Raw genomic sequence first — 13753 nt, forward strand, 5'->3', positions numbered from 1 at the left:
CACTGTGTCATCCATGTGGAGAGCTGAATATTATGGAACGGTTGTCACAAAACCTGTCACTCACATTTCATCTTATGACTGGAAATAGAAATGCACACAAAACTCTGCTAACTAATAGACTCATTAAGAAGTGATTCTAGAGTCCTGGGAAAAGTCAAGTATTCTCATCTAGGTTGGAATAGGGGCATAGAGAAACTCCAAGCAGCGTCAGAACTACCGTGGAAAAGCCTGTTTCCTTTGGAATCATCCCTGCCCCTCTGTCAGGAGGAATATGAGAGAGACTCATTGCTTTTGGTTGAATCGCTAAGCCAAGCATCTGTCTGGGTCTATAGATCGGGTTATTATAAAACCCACATCTTTAATGACTTTATAAGATGCTTAATGTAAGAGATTTACAAGGTCAAAGACCTCAAGAACAAAACACCCACTCCATCCAACTCCTGTCCAAGTCAACAGCAGTGAGCAGAGAAAGGAATGGAGATATTGCCAGCACTCTGTGAATTCTGGTTTCTCCTTCCTACAGTTAAACTTGAAAAATGGGGGACCTGTGTGCTTGAGATGCATTCAAAGTGACTATGACAGCTCAAGGTCAAGGCCCTTCTTCCCGTCATCTTCTTGTCTTCAAACAGGCAGAGTTCCAGGATATGATAGGCACTGGGCACACCGGTGGAAGAGACTCACCTAACTGACCTTAGTACTGGGCAATTACAGGGCCTGGTGGCATGGTAGGGATCCATAATTGAAGGGGCTGTGAGTCCCTGTTCAGCTCAACTTGATGGAGGCCCATTACTCTATTCACAATACCATGCCGTCTATGTCGTGAAAAGAAGAGAGTCACTTGCCATTTTCAGGAAATGACAAAACGCAGAGATTCCTGCATCAGGCTGGGGTCAGAGTAGTCAACAACTAATGACGTCTTTTTTTTCTTTCTTTCTTTCTTTTTGCCCCAGACCTCTGGGCCTGGGTGCTGTCCCTGATCTTCTTTTGCTCAAGACAGGTGCTCCAGAATTGAAACCACAATATTCCTCCCAGCTTTTTGAATGCAGTTCACTGAAGGTAAGAGTCTCCTGAAGTTTCCTGCCCCAGCTAGCATCGAACCACAATCCCCAGATCTCAGCCACCTGAGTAGCTAGGATTATAGGCGTGAACCAGCAGCGCGTGGCTCCAATGACGTATCTGTGAGGCTGCTATAGGTAAGCAAAGAACCCCAAATATAAAAGTTACCTCTGAAGGTTTTCAATGAGCTAAATTTTCAAACTGTCCTTGTACACCAAGGACTAGGTAGACACTCCAGGAAATATTAGTTTGCAGAAAGCATAGGATTTTGTGGGAAAAAAATAAAGTTTGACATGTACATATCACGAATAGGTCCTGTTGATCCAAATTGGACTTTGATGCTCCATTTTCATCTATGTTAATATAATTAACATCTTTATCTATATTCAACAGTCGCCTCAAATGACAAGCCTGACATAACCCAGCAGCAATCGCTCTCAAAAGTATAGATCTGATTTTATTTTTACCTTCTCCTGACACACTTTGCCTGGGTATTGACCACTTTGGAGTATTCTTCTGATCAATAACACACTTGTGCAGAACATATAAGTGTATATTTTCTGCTCGCATAACCCCACAGATAATGAGCACCCACCAGGGCACAGAGAAAACAAAGATGCCCTCCTCAAAGGACTCACCTGAGAACGATCTTGCCTCGCCTACAAATGAAATATTTAAAACAATGTTTTGATGCCCCAAGTTGTACCTGACATATTCGTCGATTTTCACAGACGCAAGGGGTGATTAGATTTGGGGGTCAGTTCCATTCAGGTCATCTTGAGACCACACATTTTAATTTCAAATGGAGGATGACAAACCTGATAAGCAAAACTTTATAAAATAAAAGGAGATGAAATCAACTTACACTACTAGTTGGTATGGGGAGAACTTTTGTATTAACTCCTGTCATCTAAAGGTAGGGAACTTGGTGTTACAAGAGATAATTTTCCTGACAAATAACCTTGATAAGTTAAGGCACCTACAAAATGCATTGGTATGGCTATGGATATCTTCCATCCATACTTGGCTTTTATTCCCAGGATGGCAGGGATAGAAGGAGAGGGGAAAGGGCCTTGGGTCTTGTGTTTCCAGGCATTTATCGGTAAGAAACATTATTCCTGGAGGTTTCTGATAATCTCAAAAGATCATCACCACTAAAGTGTGAGAGGATGGGGCCATGAGACAAGTCAGAACAATGGCACAGACCTAAACTGAGAAGACAATGAGATGACCTACAAGTGCTTTAAAACTCAATTAAAATAAAACCAGCTCTTGTTAGTTTTTCCAAATCAGATTTAAGACTCATTCTGTATTATCTATTCATATAAAAAAGGGTACAGCAATTGAATTTTGAATTATACTCACCCATTTTCTCAGCTACAGAAAAATGTTGGCTTCTAGCCCAATGAATACAATAGCCACATGCCCAAGGCCTTTAATTACCTAATTAATGGAGTGTCATTTTAGCAATTAGTTCCAATGACCACATGTAACTTTTCTCTAAGATCAGAATTGTAAATATGTTTAAAATATGGGTTATACAGTGCTACCACCTATGCATGAAGGATATAGAACTAGAATTAAAAACAAACCAGGGCCAGGAGTCAGTGGCTTCTCCAGAAGCTAAGATCTGGGGATTGCTGTTCAAAACCAGCCCAGCCAGGAAAGTCTATGAGACTCTTTTCTGCAATGAACTACCAGAAAACTGGAAGTGGTGCAGTGGCTCAAAGTGACAGAGTGCCACCCTTGAGCAAAAAGAACTCAGGGACAATGCCTAGGCCAAGAGTTCAAGCCTCATGACCAACTAAACAAACCAACCAACCAGGAGCAAGAAAGCTTTGGATTTGAAAAATGTTTTTTGAAAGCACCAAACAAACTAATCAGATCAAAGAGTGATTTTATGTGGTCAGTTCACAGATATCCCATACACACCTACCTACAAGATGTACCTGCAAGGTGTGTTTGAGATAAGAGGGGTGCTAAGGTGTTATTTTAATAAAAATTTTCTTCTAACGAAAAGTGTAATACGTGGCATTATAAACATTTCAAAACAACTCACTAAACACTGCCATTTCTCCTTTTTCTCATCACCATATTCTTCATGTAGCCAGATTTTAAATAAATCCTTCACCTACTCTGTTGCTTCCATGATGTGCGGTATTAGAGCTTTTGGATTATAAAGCTAATGTGGAAAAGAGTGTTTATGCGAAAGGGATTTTTTTTTCTGTGCCATTCACTCAGTCCTTGCATTGGTAATTCGTCTGCAGTGGACATAGCCAGCACCTTTGGGCAACTGCCAAGGACCCATTTCTAATGGGCGGCAGAGGGCAGAGGAGTGTGAATTGGAAATCACAGAGACAATGGGTCTGCAGGTAAAGATGACCTTAGCATTGATGGAAGTCCCTTGTTGGTGAAGAAAATGGCAAATACAGCCCTGGCTTCCAGAAGGTGCAAGCTGCTGAAGAAGGCAGGCTTCTCCCAGAAGAGCAAGCAGCCTTTGGGCCTTTGAGCAGTGAGCACTTCTTCAGCCAGGGCTCAAGAGTTCAAGACTGAAGTCTCCTAAGAGTGAAATGAGAAGACTTTCCCTGAGCTCCTGCCCGGCATCACTTTGAGTACAGGAGAAATGTCCATCTGTCTCCAGTTGCCTCTTCAAGATTTTGCCATACAGGAGTTAAAGGTACCATTCCTTAAGGCCATCTCCAAAGCTATCTTAAAAAGTAAGTGGTATATTTTTTGGCTGGGGGGAGTAGAGACTCAAATGCTTCTTGGCTCATATCTACATCTATTCTGTGTACAGAAAAATGACCTCTGTGTCCCATCAACTTGCTTGACTTCCTCCTCCTCATCCTCCTCCCCACCCTTCCTTCTTATTATCGTCGTCCTCATGGCCACCGCCACTGCCTCCGCCATCTTCTTTGTGTTCCCATTGCAACTCTGCCACTCCTATCTCTTATTCTAGGTAAACTATACCCTAAACAAAATGGAAAGAGTTAATGATTCTGCCATAAACACAAGCAAACATGTCGCTGGATATCACAGCCATGGAGGAGAACCTTCACAATTACCACTGAAACAGTGAAGGGATATTTACCCTCCCCAAACTCAAACCAGAGGAAAACAAGATCACAGTTAGGAGATCAAACAGGATGATGTGACAGACAATATAAACAAGGCGGAAAAAACCAACCAATCAACAGCAACAAGAAAAAGTATATGCAAAGATTTAAAAAATACCATGGTTGCGAAATTAGATGTTGTTATTGTAGTTAGTTTTTTGATGTGGGCTTCTTAAAAGGGAGAATGAACATAATTAACAATAAATAAAGCTGTAACAACAGCACAAGTTGTGTTCACTATTTATGCTGTCCAGAAACATGACATTCTCCAACCTCCAGTACTTTGCAGGTATAACAAATGCAGTGCCAGAGAAGACACGGAAAACTGGCTTTCGGGGAACCATGAGGTTGCATTCACTTTCACTTACTTACAATATTGAGGTACCATATTGATCTGCTGAATGACCCAGAGGTAGAAAATGAACTTCTTTCACCAGGTTCATCACACCTTCCTGTCTATGCATCTATCTTTGTAAACTTGTCCTGTGTATATACACACATATACTGTATTGAACATGGCACAATTTATTATTTTTGCCGTTATCACATATAAATACAAAAATGAGTGTCAAGAAGAAATCTAATGGTATAATGTTATTTTTAATTGTCAAAAAGGCAAAAAAAATCAGCACTAGTATGATAAGTGTATAGTTTTTGTGCTAATGCCAGACACTATCTACTTTCTGACACAAATGGTCAAAGAAAGTTGTCTAAATACATAATAAATTGTCTGCAAGAACAAAGAGTATGTATTTTTCCTGTTTTGAAATCGAGACCTCTAGGACAAATGTTCTTGTGAAAATACTAATTAACAAGTCTCTGTTATTTGGAGAAACTGTGACCATTAGGACACAATTGACAGCAAAAGTCACATTTGAATATGTTCTGTCAAAGTAAAATCCTGAAAGTGAATTATCCAGGGCACAGGCCTAAACAAGTTCACTGGTAAGTGTGCTAAATTGAAAGCCTCCTTGCTGACATTCTCTATGGAGGGAGGAGACAGTGGAGGCTTCTCAAAAGTTGACACTACAGAGTTCAGAACTGGGGGTGCAAAGCATCTCAAGAAAGGGGAAAAGGCTAACTGTGCATATAATCTTGCCCACTTAAGTGATCTAACAATGGCTCAGAAAGGTTAATTGACCAAGGTCACAAAACTGGGAAATGGTAGGGGCTGGTCTTGAACTCATGTGGGTCCAGCTTCAAGGTGTAAACTCATACCTAGGGGAGTCTACACTTCCTTCTGGGTGAATTTGGGACTGGAGAGAGAGCAAGCCAGCTAAGATGAACTAGGACCAGGGCACACTGTACTCGTGGTCTCATTGTTGGAATTTGGGGACAAATGCTGGAGACACGATTTTAAAAGAAGCTAAAATTAGCTGGGTGCCATGGCTCACATGTGTAATCCCAGCTACTCAGAAGGCTGAGATCTGAGGATCCAGGTTCAAAACACAAAAGATGGTGAGACTCTGATCTCCAGTCAATCTCTAGAAAATGGGAAGTGGGGCTGTGGCTCCAGGGTAAGGAGGTAGCCTTGAGCTAAAGAGCTCAAGGACAGCGCCCAGGCCCAGAGTTCAAGTCCCATGACCCACAAAACAAAACGAAAAAGAAGCCATGATCTCACCAATTCAAATGTCTTCCTCCCTTATCCAAAAGACTAGAGAGAAAGTCTATCTAGCAAATATTCACTTGCCATACTCCCACCTTATAGGTACTCAGGCCCAATGAAAATGATGGCATAGGCTGGGTGTGAGTAGAGTCCTTAAAATACTGCACCCTCAGCCTGAGCTCCAGAATGACACAGAGGAAACAGCAGGCAGACTAGTCCCTACATTTTGTTTTACTTTTATCTCAGTATCCAGACTTGAACTCATGGCCTAGGTACTGTCTCTTAGCTTTTTTGGAAGCATTAGGTACTGAAGAAAAGGTGTGAAACACAGAAGAAGAAGAATGGAGAGAGGGCATTTAAAAGGTTCCCCAAGCTGGTGCAGTGGCTCATGCCTATAATCCTAGCTACTCAGTAGGCTGAGATCTGAGGATCAACATTCAAAGCCAATGGGGGCACAAAAGGACCTGAGACTCCTTATCTCCAATTAACCCCTAGAAAACTGGAAGCAGGGCTTGGCTTAAGGGTAGGGCGGTAACCTTGGGCTGAAGAGCTCAGGGGCAGTGCCCAGGCTGAGATCAAGCCCCATGATCCCTCTCCCACATTAAAAGGTTCTCCAATATTATGGCAATGACTTCTTCCCTTTGAGACGCGGGGCATACTGAAGTTTCTTTAAAAAATTCATAGGGAAGAATCATTCTATGCAACTGTAAGAAGGAGACTGTCAGACAACATTCCCAATTCAATATTATATTGTGCTTCAAGAAAAGATTTCCATATATTCTAGATTAAAAAAGCCTCATAAATAAATGATAATCCAGTCCATGCTCTGAAAAAATGAAAAAATAATTTTCGTTTGCATTTTACTCCACAGAGTAAAATTTAATCTCTCTTTTAATATAGCATGGTTGATATAAAGAGGTAAAAAGATGTAACCTTATGAAAATTGATTTTTTACATGTTTGAAAATGTTCCTTACTGTATTATCGAGGCATTTTCTATCGGGGGTACAGGGAGATGGCAAGCCCTGACAACTTCCTATTCAACTGAACGGACTGATCGGACTGATGGAATTTTCTCTACAGTGTTGAAGTAATTAAGAATAACCAGCATTCAGCAACCTGCTTTTGAATGTAAGCAGGACTTCTGCCTTGCCATTTAATTAAAACGATGCAAGGGAGTGATGTGACCCACACCCACTTTTTTCTTTTTTTTGCCATTCTTGGGGTTTGAACTCAGGGCCTGGGCACTGTCCTTACACACTTTTTTGTTCAAGATTAGCACTTTGCCACTTGAGGCACAGCCCCACTTCTGTCCTTTTCTGTGTATGTGGTACTGAGGAATCGAACCGCGGGCTTTGCTCATGCTAGGCTAGCACTCCATCACTAGGACATGCTCCTGGCTCATGATACTCTTTGGGGGTAATCCTGCGCTGTATGTTTCCATTTTGTCACAGATACTATACCAGAATATTCTTTAACTTTCCCTAACACTCAAGACTTATGCCACAAAATGTATGCTATTTTATCATTTAACAAGGACATATTTTGTTTTTCTGAAATGGCTATCTGTACTTCACACTGCCAAGTTTAAAGTATAAACTTTCCTGCTTTTTAAAAAAAAACCTGTTACAATGTTTATTTCTGCCAAACAACTTCATTTTCTCCAATGCTGTGTGAAATAATTTCTCAATATTATTTGTTTTTGTTGGTGTTGGTCATTGGGGATTGAACTCAAGGCCTGGGTCCAGAGCTTTTTTGCTCAGGTCTAGCACTCTACCACTGTGAGCTACTTCTGTGGTTCTACTTTTTAGGTAGTTAGTTGAAGATAAGAGTCTCATGGCCTTCCTTGCCCAAGATTTGAACCATGATCCTCAAATCTCAGCCTCCTGAGAACCTAGAATTGCAGGTATGAGCCAGTACTGGCTCATAATTCTTTTCATTATAATACTTTCTAGCTGCTGAATTTGGACATAGGATATTCTTTTCAGGACACCTAGAATTCTAAGACCTGCTTTACAGAAGCCAAGGAAAAATTATTAATGAAGTTAAAGAGTAATGCCAAAGAAAGTATGTTATAAAAAGTATGTTATATCAGAATGTTCATAATAATGTGTGCTGTGGGTAGGTGGGAGTATGGATGGTTTTAAATTATTTTTCTTATTGCTAATATAAAGGTGGTGTGCAGAAGGGTTAGAACTACGTAAGTCAAGAAAAGAATGCATTTGTTCAACAAGAAATATACTTATTACCTTCCTTATATACCTGTAACCTTTTTATACATCATCTTTACAATAAAATTAAATTAAATTAAATTTTAAAAAAAGAGTACATTTGGTACTGGTAGAATGACCTTGGGCAAGTCATTCACCTTTCTCATCCCTAATAGTCGCAAAACACACTACATAATCAACACATTTACTAACAGTGACACATCAAGAAAAGTTTAAGTGCATTCCTAACACAACCTGTCACTGCCTCTTTCTCCCCGGACAGGTCTATGGACATTGTACTTTGAATATATACAGCTTGCCTAAATGGACACAAAGAAGAGATCAATATTTCCCTTCACACACAGAACTCAATTATGAATTTTAAAATCTCAGGGCATCTGTACAAGCCCTCTGGCCAACACAATTTCTTCAATGACAAATAACACTTGCCTCGATGGGACACCCCTATGCTCTTGGAAGCTACAGCCAGGGACACTCTTCCTCCAGCTCTGACATCACCCTCCTTTCTCAACTTTGAAGACTCACCTTCACCCTTTCTGAGCTGCTGGGTTTTTTTGTTTGTTTGTTTTGTTTTGTTTTGTTTTTGCCAGTCCTGGCCTTGAGCTCAGGGCCTGAGCACTGTCCTTGGTCTTTCTCAAGGCTAGAGCTCTACCACTTGAGCCTCAGCACCACTTCCGGCTTTTTTTTTCTATGTATGTGGTAACAAGGAATCGAACCTGGGTCTTCGTGCATGATAGGCAAGCACTCTACCACTAGGCCAAATTCCCGGCCCCAAGCTGCTGTTCTTGCTAACCTAGGGCCACTGCTGCTTCTGTGTTCCCATGGGGAATGTGCCTTGGGTGGTAGAACTAGATATTTGCATATGAGCTCTGAGTCAGTGTCTCCACCTCACCAGATGACCCCACAATTGGATTTCTAAAGAGAAATGAATGTTGAAGCCTTCTTGGGGACCCATCTAGTTCCTTCCTGATCGTAAGTACACAATACAGAAATTATATGAACATACATCAACAAAACACTGTCTTTTCTTTAGCGTTACAGCCACTTGATACCTTTCGAGTTTTAATCGTGCCAATAACCATTCCATTGCAAGCTCTTGAGGATGGAAACCATCTCTTCTCACATTTGAAATTCAAAGAGGAAGCTCAGAGAGCACCATGTGACAAGAGAGAGCGATGGATATTTATGATCAAGGAAGACGACCGGCTAGAAGCAGGAGCTTGTCGATGAGGTCACATCTTATTACGAATATGGTTTATTACCAACTTCTGCAGAAACACTGTCTCTTTGGTCAATAGGAAAAGGGTAAAAGGTTCAAGATAAGGAAGAAGCACTTTATAAATGAAAACGTTCACTAATGAAATTAGTATCATTATTACAGGAAGTGCTAATTTTCCTGCTCACTGAGAGTTTAATAAAAATGTTATGTCTACTTTAGAACTGTGATTAATCAGGCTGGTATTGAAGAGTGTGAGGATTCTTTCTCAACAAAGCAATTTTCAAAATCTGAAAAGGTGTAAATTTCATGCAAATTGCTTCATAATCATATATGTACAAAACGGAGCTGACAAAATTGCAGTTTGGAAAGGAATCATTAACATTTAACTTTTTTTCCCCTGCATTTTTTTCCTTTCCCAGAGGCTTCTGGAAAGGTATGTTATAAATTAGAAGACACAGCCAACTGAAACATACACAAGAATGTCAAAATACAGTAATACTTTAAGGAAACTCAACCGCGATGTAAACTTACAACAGCAGTGGGAGATAAAAACAATTCTAGAAAGGAAACCAGTATTTTCATGCGATTAAAAAACACACTCACTTAATTGTAAGGCAATATATAGAGGGGTAACAGTTACATTAGTCAGATAAAGAGTCCATTTCTTTTTGAACAATATCACCCCTTCCCTTACTCTCACCCACCCACAAGTTGCACGTTTCATTGTCAACATAGTGTCTAGTATAACTCTCCTGTTATACTAGCCATGAGTACATCTTAGGGGAAAAACAATCATATATTCCTTTGGTTCCTTTTTGAAAAGACATAGATCTCTTGTCTCATTTCAAACCATGTCTTGCTGCTGAGATAAGGTGATGGCTATTGTAATTCCTCCAAGCCCCAAGGTGGTGCTAGACCTTCTGGAATAATGGGCGCCACACATTCAAGGCTGACATCACGAGTCTCCCATTTCACTGAGCCCCAGGTCTGCTTGGAAAGCTAAAGGATCATTCCATTCATGTGGAAATGTAACAGTGTCAGGGTTATTAGGTGCTTCCACCGACAGTCCTTAAGACTTGTAAGACAAGAGCAGAAAACCAAAGATGTTAACTGTGTGTCATTGTCCACAAGCTCAGGCTTTTAAGGAATTGGGAAGCTTTTCACTTTTTCCCCCAATTTCTTTTTCAACTTAGGAAGTGATGATTAAGCAGTCTGGGGAATAATAACTCAAGGTGATTCTAAACAGCCTACTTATCACCACAGTTCTTTGCATTGGGCAGAATTTCTTTTCTTTTGTCCATGGCAGATGGGATAATGACAGGTAGAAGCCAGGCCCTTCCCCAACTTCCCCCTCCCCCTAAAATCATGGCCCCCCTCCCGGCAGTGGTTATGCACAGTCAGTGTTCTTCCGGAGCTTTGCACAAGGTGGTTTTTGGTTAAAGTGGCATATTTTAGAACCATCTGGTCACATGCATTAATGCACACTTCTGAATTCCCCGTGGAATTATTTTTTTTCTTATAACAGTGTTCCTCTGCCCCTAAGTATCTCGCAGGCTCCGTGTGTAAATAAGACAAAGGCTCCTGCCGCCTTCCATCACGGAGTGGTGAGCAGGGGTTTAACATGGCAACACATTTTCCATTATACACTAAGATTAATAAACCTTGCCGGGGCCCGGACGAGCCACTGGAAAACAAGGGCAGTGGGGGCTCGTTTCTGTTCCATTACCCACAGGATGAGCTGCGGCCTGCCACACTCTGTCACTCCAGCCTGGTAATGGGCCTGGGTGGAAACGGCCCCACTGGTGCCCGGGCTCACTTAAGGCCGGGAAACTTCTCCTTTACTGATCCCTAAGGGACAAAGAAAGCCAGGCCTGGGCCAAGGGGACATTTCCACACCAATGTACGCAGCCTGGGGGCTTTCTTCTGCTACCATTATTATTATTATTATTATTATTATTATTAATTTGGTCTCTTACACAACACTGAATACCCCCCCTTTATTTTACTGGCTTTGTTAATGGATGTATTTATTCATTTATATTTTGTTTTATATCTTGCCAGTCCTCAGAGTTGAACTCAGGGCCTGGGCACTTTCTATAAGCTCCTTTTGCTCAAGGCTGGCACTCTACTCTTGAACCACAGCTCCACTTTTGGCCTTTTCTGTGATTCAGTGGAAATAAGAGGGTCACGGACTTCCTGCCTAACGCCCCAGAGACAAGAGGGCAGAGCCAATTTCCTCACTGGCGTTCTTGGAGGCAGCAGAGAAAGGGCCCTGCTTCTCTACTTGGAGTGAATAGCCTTTAAATATACACCGGACTGGAATAGCAGAGGTTAGATGGGCAAGTATTTACTTCTCTTTTTATTTCCTCTCTCCTTTCTCATCTCTTCCTCTTCCTCTGTGTCTGTCTCCCTCTTTCTCTCTTCCCCTTATTTAGTATACCACATAAGGCTCTCTTCAAATAAACACCATTCTGGAAGAGCAGGGGTGGCTTGGGGACCTGTCAGAGCAGAACAGCTCCTGCTCCCCAGCGGAGAGAGGGGAGCTCAAGTGGGGCTGCACAGCCCTGGGAGAGGGTCAGGACACAGCGCACGCAAGGCTCAAATCAAACAATTGGCCTCCTCCGGATGGGCTTTGTCATCATCCCCAGCCACTCTGAGCCACAGCTTCTTCATCGACGTCGAGGGGGGTGAGGCAGCCTAACTCCCGGGGTGGGATGAACAAGTAGTAAATGCATCACTGCAGCCAAGTGCCAGCCACATAGGAAGCGTGCAGTAAATGCGTTTCTGCTATGACAACCCATGGGGGGGGGCTCTGGTTTTAATTACCATTCTGATTACTATCGATACCGCTGCTAGTCCTGCTACTAGTCACAGCGATATAACCCCTTTGATCTTCAATTCCCCCAACTGTAACTGATGACAGCCAAGCCCTCTGCTGATTGATGAATAAGATAATGGGCAAAAAGCAATCAGCTTGTGCCTGGCTCTCTATCGGTGCTCAATTAACTGTGCATCCCTACCTTTCTGGCAGGGATTAAAGGAGGGGTAAGGAAGATTCACTTTGGTGCCACCAGGATCCTCTACATCTATTGACTGGGAACCATAAATCTAGGGGAGCCCTGGAGTCCTGGGAGGTCCCGGGAGGCAGGAAGTGTCCTCCACCCCCCAGCCCTCACCAGTGGGGGCGTCATGGGGACACAGAACCCCTATGATGTGGACAATCAATGCCTGATGCTCTACAGATGAAGTCAAAAAGGATAGAAAGAAAAGAAAGGACTTCCGAACGCTGGGCTGGTTGGAGACACACAGAGAGGAAGCCACAGGGCCCTTCCTGGTCCTGAGGCCATCCTGCCGGGACAAAACCAGCCACTTTGCTACTCCTGGGGGAGACAGGAGTGATGGCGTGTAATGGGGTGAATGTCTGGGCACCCCTACTTGCATGTTAGGGAGCATCCTTGTGACGTGATGGTGCTTGTGGAGGGGGACTTTGGAAGGGAGCTGGGAGCTTGAGATGAGGTCAAAGGGGGCAAGAAAGAAACCACAGGAGTGCATGGTAAGAAGTCAGCCACTGGGGAACCTTCAAGAGAACCCTCACCAGAAACCAGATTTGCCTACAACTGCTCCACGTACACAACCAGGAATCAATTATCTGTAGTGTAGCCAAACAGGCTGCAAGGCTTTGTTACAGTGGCCCAGGCGGAAGGGGCGATAGCCCGTGTGTAACTCAATACCCATGAATGTCGCGTGAACCACTGTGGGCTTGCCTGCCCTTCGCATGGAGCTGTGAGCGGACAACAGCTTCTCCAGCAAGACCCAATCACAGAGCAGCCCTTGATACAGCTTCCCTTCTCTTCCTCCCCTCACCTCATTTTCCTTCCCTTCTCCCCAACTCCTTTCCCTTATTTTTCCATTCCTTCCCTTCCCTTCCTTTCCCTTCCCTTCCTTTCCCTTCCTTCCAGTTTGTTTTTTTTTTTAAACACAGAATTGCTATGCAGCCCAGGCTACGCTGGAACTCATAATTCTTCTACTTCAGCTTCCCTGGTGCCTGAGTGCCACACACACAGAGCTTGGAGTAACTTTTCAAACCTCTGCTGTGTCAAATCTGCAAAAATGTGCAGCTGGCCAACACTGGTCTCATTCAACTCATGGACATTACTTGCTCCACCACCAGGGGTGACCCATTGTGGGAGGGGCAAGAACCTGGGGCCCTAGTTAGTCGACTATGGATACTGACTGTCAGGGTTTGTAGAATGGAAGTCTGTCCACCACGGCAACCTGGAAAAAGTTCAGAATACCAAAGGATGCCAATGAATCAGATGGCTGATCAGTACTCTTGGTAATTTACTATCCATTATTCAATCATCAAACAGGTGGGCAGGAGAGGGATGGCCTCTCCAAAGTTTTGGAGCTCACAATGTCTATTTTTTCATTTTCTCTTTCAATAGAAGAAACGTGTGTGTGTGTGTGTGTGTGTGTGTGTGTGTGTGTGTGTGTGTGTGCGCACTGTTGGGTCTGGAGCTTGTATG

General features: G+C 42.8%; 1 protein-coding gene across 3 annotated transcripts in view; it reads right to left on the reverse strand.

Moving 5' to 3' along the window:
- Wwox (WW domain containing oxidoreductase) overlaps nt 1–13753 on the reverse strand; it is a 690264-nt gene that overhangs the window by 386433 nt on the left and 290078 nt on the right. The window lies entirely within an intron of this gene.

This window comes from Megascapheus bottae, chromosome 24, assembly GCF_031878675.1.
Source record: "Megascapheus bottae isolate mThoBot1 chromosome 24, mThoBot2.hap1, whole genome shotgun sequence".
In the NCBI taxonomy this organism is placed as follows: Eukaryota; Metazoa; Chordata; class Mammalia; order Rodentia; family Geomyidae; genus Megascapheus; species Megascapheus bottae.